Consider the following 9,184-nt stretch of genomic DNA (forward strand, 5'->3'; position numbering starts at 1 on the left):
GAAACCATATCAATTGTAACACATTCTGTTTGGAGAACATCTGTGTGAATAGAAAAAGGAGGATGGTCAACCATGGAAACTTGAAAAGGGAAAGTCATAGGTATCTCTCCAGACACTGCCCTGGGATGAGAAATCTTAGCTAAGTAACATTAACATCATGATTTCCTTGACAAGACCTAGAAAGTAGCCCTTTGCTTCATGTTAGACTTGCCTCAGCTACTTTTTTAAAAATTAATTAATGAATTAATTTGGCTGCGCTGGGTCTTTGTTGCGGCATGCGGCATCTTTTAGTTGTAGTATGTGGGCTCTTAGTTGCAGCATACGGAATCTAGTTCCCTGACCAGGGTTCGAACCTGGGCCCCCTGCATAGGGAGCATGAAGTCTTAACCACTGGACCACCAGGGAAGTCCCAGTCTCAGCTACTTTTAAAGTAAGATTCCCATTTGGGCTTTGCTGTGACCAACTAAATCAGAACCTCGAAGAGAGAGCCCAAGCATGAGCGCTTAAGAAATCTCCCCAGATGCTTCTAATGTGCAATCAGGGTTGAGAAACAGCTGAAGTGAGTAGAGTGTCTAAGTTCACTGATGGAGAGGTCTCTCTTGAGATTGACTCACACCACTTGCTCTGATTCCAGGCCTACCAGGCTACCCCCAGATACTTGGCTTCCCATGAGAAAATGCACAGATCTTCTGATGTGTGTTCTGGTCTGCTTTGGGAATTAAACTGGCCTTGCAAATAGTGCTTCTTTTTTGCAAATTAATAAATGGACTTCTGGTTTATGCATCAGTCACAGTGATCTTTGTTAATGTGAGTCTGAGGATATGTCTCTAATCAGAGAGATGCAGCCACTTTTCATGTGCCACAAAAATCAAAATTCTGAGCCTGTCAGGATGCTGGACCATGGTAATGTACCAGTCTGTGGGAATGAGTCCGAGTGACCAGCAGACCTTCCCCAGGACCACATCCTTAGCCCCACTGCAGGCCTGTTTTTCTGCACAGCCATGGTTTCTCTTTTTTCATTTCCTACCTCTGCCTAGCAGACCATGGCTTCTCTTTTTTCATCTCCTACCTCTGCCTAGCACAGGGCTGGACAGTTCTAGAAACTTCCAAAAGAGATTGAGAATATTAATGAAGGAATGAATGAATTCAGTGTATATGGGGGTATGTCTCTGTATTGTGGAAACTTGTGTCCAATCTCTGTCCTTAGATCAGGAGGCTGGGGTACCTGGCCAATAGTGTCTACAGCTCTAGATTGGATGCTAATGCCAAGCAGTGTCTCATATCAGAGGCTTTGAAAACAGGCACCTGGAATAGTAGGAGGGAGATGTACTTCTTAGCTAGCTAGCACTCCTTTGTCCTTCAGGTCTCAGATGCCATCATCTTTCCCAGAATATCTTCCCTGATTTCTCCTGATGTGAGTCATTTCCTCTTCTCTGTAATTCAAAAGCCCCCTCCTGCTTTCCTCCATCATGACCATTATTGCAGTGTATTCAAATTGCCCATTTACTCCTCTGTCTCCCACCATACTAGACTTGGAACTCTTGAAGGCAGATGCTGGTCACCTTTGTATTCCCAAGGCATGATATTAAAAGTTCAATAAATGTTTGTTAAGTGTCGTGGACACTTGTAATTCTGAGTGCCCCAGCTCTGAATCTTCTTATGTTGAGAGACTTCTTGAGTCTTGGTGGAAGGCAGAGCCTTATAGAGAAGCAGGAAACAAAAGATGATTGCTTTTCCAGCCTCCCTTGCAAGTAAGCAAGGGCATGTATCCTCATCAGATACAGCCACCCCAAATTTGAATCAGGAGCTGGTGACCCAGAGGAGTAGGGGCCATAGAGAATGCATTCTAGTGGCAAAGTGGGAGCAGCAGCAGGCATGCTGAGTTGCCAGTGGGGCAGTGGCAGCATGCAGGATCCAGAGACAGCAGTTCCACTGGTCACAGCAGCAATGCCCTCACCAGACTGGTTTGGTGATGTGATTTGAGTTGTGGTCTAGTTACTCACTGCCTCACCTCTCTCATTCCTGCCTATTTTCCAAGGCTTCCCTGTGATTCTGTGAAATCCTCAGTGCCCTTTTAATATTTTTTTTTCCTGCTAAAATCAATGAGTCAATTTCTGTTGCTTACTACTTAGAACCCTGTTATGGGCTGAATTGTGTCTCCTTCCATCAAAATCCATACGTTGAAGCCCAAACCCCCAGTGCCTCAGAATGTGACTATATTCGGATATGGGGCCTTTAAGGAGGTGATTAAGTTAAAATGAGGCCATTAGGATGGGCCTAATTCAATCTAACTAGTGTCCTTATGAAAGGAGGAAATTTGGACACACAGTCACTGGGGGCATATGTGGACAGAGGGATGACCATGTAAGGATACAATGAGAAGGTGGCCACATGTAAGCCAAGGAGAGAGGCCTCAGGAGAAACCAAACCTGAAGACACCTTGATCTCAGACTTCTAGCCTCCAGAACTGAGAGAAAATAAATTTCTATTCTTGAAGCCACCCAGTCTGTGGTGTTTTGTTATGACAGCCTTAGCAAACTAATACAAACCCTGATTGCATTTAGTGATTGATCAAATATTTTCTGGTCAGTTACAAACCAGGCATTGGAACAAAATTACTATATGCAGACAGAGCAAGATGAGAAGGAAGAGTCAAGATGCGAAGCCAAGCAGGACCCCAGGAAAGAGTGGACTAGGTGGTGCAAAGCAGCAGGTAGGAAGGGAAGCCTAGAGGAATTCCCTAGCTCCAGTGCAAGTGTTTATATGGAAACCAACTGAGCCTCTGGTTCCAAGGTATAACACTAATAATGGTTATAATTTATTAGTGATTACTATGTGCCAGGTTCTTTCACATGCCTATTCTCTCTACCTCATAACAATCCTTGGAGGTGGAAACTGTTATTTCAAAAAAAAATTTATTTCCTCAAAAGAAATTGAGTTTCAGAGATGGTTAGGCAACTTGTCTAAAACTATACAGTCAATAAGTGGTAGGGCCAGGAGTCTGACATATTTCAAAGTTTGCCTGCTGAAGAAGAGATTTTAAATTGTTGGTAATGTGAAGAAATTTCTAAGAAGGAATTTTCTAATATTACAACAGATCACTTACAAGCACAATATACCTCCTAGGATCTCTATATGCGGCCCAGCTTCAGACCTTTGATACTTCTACCAGAAACTCATATAACAGAGGGCAGCCCTGTGGAATATTTTCCACAGGAAACATCTGCCCAAATATTTCGAAGGCTGCAAAGTGTCCCAAGAGGGAGGAGGGAAAGCTGAGGCCAATCATAAGCGTGGTGATAAGTCCAGGTACCAGGTGGACTGAAGCAGAGAGAAAATGCAGGCTTCCTGCTTTCCGCTCCCTCTGGAAGCATGCTCTGGTAAAATAAACTCTTTCCGAGACTCAGGTTCCCAGGTTAGTGGTCTGGTTTTCTTCTAATGCGAAGTGAGCTGTCTCTCAATCAGGGAGTGGGGGAAGGGGAAATTATTGCCAATTACACTCAATATGTAGTAGGGGAGGTTCAGACATTCCGCGTTCTTACAATTAAGAGACCTCCACTTTATTCTTTAGAGTCAATCACAGTCCAGCCACAGGACAGACATTCTTTCTTTGAGTGTTTAGAAGAGAATCAATTAAAAAAGGTTTTTTAAATCCTTTTTTGTTTAAAGAAACTGACATAATAGAAAGGACTGAGTCCCTGCCAAGAAAAGGCTTTCTGAACCTTCTTTGGCTCACATCGACAGCACTTTAAGGTCTCTCAATAAACCAAGTCACTGGCCCCAAATAGAAAATTGCTACCAGGAAAGAAGAATTTTTTTAATGGGATGTCTTTGAGTTAAATTAGAGTCTGTAATCACCCTGACTGTATTATTCAACTCATAGTTCTTTATATTTCTCCTTCACATGTGATTAATGAGACGCACTCCCTGTGTGCCAGGCATTGTACTAGGCACTGAGGAGCCAAGGTATTAATCCACCCTGATCCTTACTCTCCAAGGACTTCCAGCCTGAGGAGGAGATGGACAGGTACAGATGGTACAAGGCAGTGAGCAAAAGGATGGGGAAAATGGGAAGGTCTAAGGGAAACTGAGCATGTAACACTGAGTCAGTAGGTTGTAAATTGGAATCTGGGGTCCCTGAGTAGGAGGGACAGCACTCCAGTCTTCTCCCAGTGATGAGTGGAAAAAATCCCCTTTCATTTGGGGATATAAAGGGATAGTACCACTGTTTACTAGTTGCTGTCACAAAGCAGAATCAGGCATAGTTCCCTGCCTCCAGGGAACGTATGGTCTTTAGGAGAAAAGACAAGTACAAAATATTACAATCCAGATAAATGACAATATAATGTAATGAATCCGCTAAGAAAAGACATTGTAAGTCTTCAGGGAACAGGAGAGGATGCAAGTCTCCTTGGAATAACTGGGAACAGCTCCACAAGGAGAAGGGACATGTTTGAGTGGAAACTTGAAGAATGTGTAAGAATTTGCTGTGAGAAGCTTCTTCCGATTGTCCATGCTGTCTTGCCTTTGAACCTTTGCACATGTTGTTCCTCTACCTAAACCAGTTCCCTGTTCCCCTTTCCTGACCTGGTTAACAATACACATCTTTCTGGTAACAGTTTGGAAGACACTTCCTCCTGGAAGCCTTCCTTCACATGCCCTTTCTCCATCCCACATCTAGACTGACTTACTGCCATGGTTTCCCATAGAACTGTGTACATATGCAAAGGTTGGAGAGGCATAGAGCTTTTGTTTATTGTATTAGGAGCAGTGAGTTCAGTATGACTAAAGCATAGGGTACATGGCTCAACCAAGAAATATTTGTGGAATGGATGAATGAATGAATGCTTGAAAGAACTTTAACTTTACCTAGGAAAGTAGGCTTCAACCAGATTATTAAATCTCTCCTAAACTCATACATCTAGACATTTGAACTGCCGTCATCACATTCCCCTTGTATCTACCTGATCTCTTACTCATTGTTCAAAATTAATCCCTTTGTCCTAGAATCCTTTCCTGGCAGCCCTACTCTGTCCTTCCAGTCTGGGTCAAGTGCTTACCACTATGTTATGCCTTTCTGGGGTCAGTGAGGTTAGGCAGAGAGGCCCTGGTGTCCTGATGCTGCTGTTCTCTGGATCAAAGCCCACCAATTGGAACCCCAGATACCAAGTTGTAGGGAACCATCAAGGTCATCCTTCTCCCACACAGAACTGGTCTCCCAGCCTTCTCGTTCTTGCTTATTGCTTAAGTACCTACCCCATTGAAGGCTTTGATGGGGAGGGCATCAATGTGACCCACGAATTCCTGAGTCACTCCACCTAATGACCTGTGGGCACCCCAGATCCAACTTGTTCAAAATCAAAATACTGGAAAGGGCTTGGGCTTTAAAGCTCTTTTTTTGTTTGTTTTTTTTTTAAATTTATTTATTTATTTATTTTTGGCTGCATTGGGTCTTCGTTGCCGCGCGCGGGCTTTCTCTAGTTGTGGCGAGCGGGGGCTACTCTTCGTTGCGGTGCGCGGGCTTCTCATTGTGGTGGCTTCTCTTGTTGCGGAGCAGGGGCTCTAGGCGCACGGGCTTCAGTAGTTGCGGCTCGCAGGCTTTAGAGTACAGGCTCAGTAACTGTGGCGCACGGGCTTAGTTGCTCCACGGCATGTGGGATCTTCCTGGGCAGGGCTCAAACCCGTGTCCCCTGCATTGGCAGGCGGATTCTTAACCACTGCGCCACCAGGGAAGTCCAGGGCTTGGGCTTTAAAATCAGACAAACCTGGGTTTAGCTCTGCACTTGACTTGTTCTGTGGACATTGGGCAAGTTATTTCAAATCTCAGAACCTTAGTTCCCTCAACTGAGAGCTCAAAGGTTTTGGAATAGAGCATGCTGTGTCCGATGCCTATTTTAGAAAGATCCCTCCTGCAGCTGTGTGGGGGATGGGCTGGAGGGGAGAAACCAGAGGCAGTTCAGAGGCTGCTGAATAGAAATGTTTCCAATTACCTCGGCCTCAGCCTCCTCCGCAGCATACTCTCCACTGTGACCCCGGAGCCAACCTCATGCTGTTGCCTAGCAACTCACCTGCATCACCCAGGGCTCTGAAGCTGGGGCCCCACCAAGGATGGGGAAGTGACCAGTTTAATTACAAAGTCTCAGGGGAATTATGCATCAGTTCATTCCTCAAATACTCATTGGGCTCCCACCAAGTGCCAGGCCCTGTGCTAGGTCCTGGGGACTTAAAGATTAATAAAATCCAGTCTCTTTCCTCAAGAAATACAAAATGTAGCAGAATGGACAGATTTCTTCATTTATTCAAGAAATAGTTATTGAGTGCCCATCAACAGCAGAATGGATAAAGTTATAGCATATTCATACAACTTAATAGTATACACACAGTAGGAGAATGAACTACACACAAAAATATGAAATATTGAAGACTGAGTGAAACATAAGATGAGTGAAAGAACCTAGATAGAAAAGAGTACATTCTACATGATTACACTTAGATAAAGTACAAAAACAGGCAGAAGTAACCTATGCTGCAAAAGTCAGGACTGGGGACTTGGGAGGTAGTGACTAGAAGGCGGCATGAGGAGGGCTTCCAGAGTCCTGGAAATGTTCTGTTTATAGATGTGGGTGCAGGTTATATGGTGTGTGCAGTTTTCAAAAATTTATTAAGGCTGTATGCTTAAGATATATTAATTTTGCTGTACATATATTATTCATCAATAAAAAGTTTTTAAAAAGAAAAGTTTACTGAATACCTACAATGTGCCAGGCTCTACGTGTTTGGCAAACAGACACTTGAAGAGAAATTTACAACACAACAGGGATAAATACACAGGGGTCTGAGGAGCACAGAGAAAGGACTCCCCATCAACTGCACCCCATCTGAGGCAAGGGAACTGAAGCATGACTTCCCGGAGAAAGGGACTTCTAATCAAGTGGGAGTCTACCAGGCAAGGGAGAGGAAGCAAGGCCTTCCAGGCATCAGAAACGAGAAGGAAGAGGCAGGACGTGAGACTGAAGGGTTACATGCGACCCAAACTGTTAAGAGCCTGGGAATAACAATCATGATATCTAAATGTTTGTGGTGTAACAGGCATTGTTTGAAATACTTTACATTTATTTAACCTGCCAACCACAAAATGAGTAGGTGCCTATTATTCCTATTCTATGGATGAGGAAATTGAGGCACAGTAGGGTTAATTAACTTGCTTAAAATCTCACAGAACATGGCAGAACTGGGCTACACACGCACTCGGACAACTCCAGCGTGCTCAATCACTGCTCCACGCTGCCTAGGTCATTTTGTTACAAAGCCACTGAAGGTATTTAAACCATGGAGAACCAGGATCAGATTTTTGTGTGACAAAGATTATTCTGGTTCCTCTATGGAAAATTGCATTGGATTGGATGGAGCAAGGGTGCAGGTAGGGAGATCAAGAGGAAAGTTGCTCCAGGAGTCCCAGTGAGAGAAGCTGAGGCCTAAATGAGGGTAGAGGCCAGGGAGAGGAGGGAGATTTTTAGAAATCAATGACGGAGCCTACGTGCTTTGCATTTTACACATACTGCTAGAAATAAAATCCACGAGAAAGCAGAGGTTATTTTATTTTATTTTATTTTTTGACTTCAAGTGCAGAGAGTTGAGTTAAACATATTATTCAGTTGTCTTCCCTGGTCTTCCGTCTTATCTACTTATTTATTCCCTTCTACCCTCTTTCCTCTCCCGACCCCTACAGATAACTCTTTAATGTATTTATTGTGTAACTTTATACTGTTCTTGTAAATGTGTGTTTTCATATTGTGTACACACAGTTTACATTTATGTAAATGGTGCCGGATTATGGTTCTCATTCTGTAACTTACTTTGTACGCCTGTGTACATATTTTTTAAGATCTATCCCTGCTACTATGTGTATCTTTAGTTTGTTGTCTCTGTTTCCTAGAATTAAAGAATTGGATTGACAATACAATGCCGTAGAAAGTGCCTTACTATGGAGTGGAGAGACTTCAGCTATAGCCCCTGCCTCTCTACTAACTTGTGGTGTGAACTTGGGCAAGTCCCTTTTCCTAGTTGAGTCTTAGCTTCCCCACTTATAAAATCAGAGGTGCCTTCTACCTCTAACCTTCCATGCAATCTCCCTTACTTTACACACAGGAAGCTCCGGGCCAGAGAGTGGGAGTGACTTGATCAAGGTCACACAAAAGTTACCAATAGTTCAATTCAATTTAGCCCAAATTTATTGAGTGCCAGGCATGCTGCTAAGTGCTTTGGGTACTTAAATAAATAAGCCCTGCTGAGTCCCTCCTCCCGGGGCCTCTAAACAGAGCTGTGTTAATTTTCCAAGAGCAGGTGCAGAGATAGCCTGTGGGCACTGGTCATTTGCGGTGGAGATATTAATAGGACAGAGCCTCAGATAGAATCTAAGGCAGTACCTCCACTGCCCCAATCAGGCCCCACAACGTTCCTGGCCTCAAGAAAAGGAAAGAGCTTGGGTACACAGCTTCCTATTTGTAAAAGGTTATTTATTGCCATAGCATTTACTAACAATAACCGATCTGAAATAGTAAGACAAGAAGCCCTTATCTATCTGTATGCCTAATATTATACAGCAGTAATCACAGGATAAACAAAATTTTATATTCTGCTTTTTAAAAATGTTTTTGTTGTTGAACAATAAAACAGCTGCTGTTGATTATTTACTCTGTGCTAGACACCAAGCACTTTATATATGTTAGCTTATTTCATCTTCATTACAATCCCATGAGGTAGGAGGTACTATTATTAGCCCCATTTTAAAGATAACAAAACAGAAGCAAAGGGAGTTATATTACTTGTCCTAGGTCAGTGGATTTCAAGCATTTTGAATGCAACCCATAGTAGAAACATTGTTTACATTATAGTTTGGATCACACATACCTGTTTCACAATATTATACTAATCCTTGCTATACAGGACCCACTCAGTATTTTCTATTCAATTCTTTTTTTTTTTTTTTCAATGCTGCTCCAAGCCACTAAATTGATTCTATGATGTACTAATGGATTGCAGCACACAGTTTGAAAAACAAGGCCCTAGGCAACGTATATACCACAATCCTAATAAAATTACACAAAATGTGAAGTCATCATACTCTTTAATGCCCTGTATCAGGTTCTGTGCTGCATGTTAAAGACACAGGCTTGAATCAGAC

General features: G+C 43.0%; 1 non-coding gene across 1 annotated transcript; it reads right to left on the reverse strand.

Annotated features, from left to right (window-relative positions):
• Positions 1–332: 332 nt before the first annotated feature.
• On the reverse strand, positions 333–405 carry TRNAR-CCU (transfer RNA arginine (anticodon CCU)). The gene has a single exon. It is a non-coding gene; the product is annotated as a tRNA-Arg (tRNA).
• Between the last annotated feature and the right edge of the window lie 8,779 nt (positions 406–9,184).

The sequence above is a fragment of the Eschrichtius robustus genome, chromosome 3 (assembly GCF_028021215.1).
Source record: "Eschrichtius robustus isolate mEscRob2 chromosome 3, mEscRob2.pri, whole genome shotgun sequence".
NCBI classification, from domain to species: Eukaryota; Metazoa; Chordata; class Mammalia; order Artiodactyla; family Eschrichtiidae; genus Eschrichtius; species Eschrichtius robustus.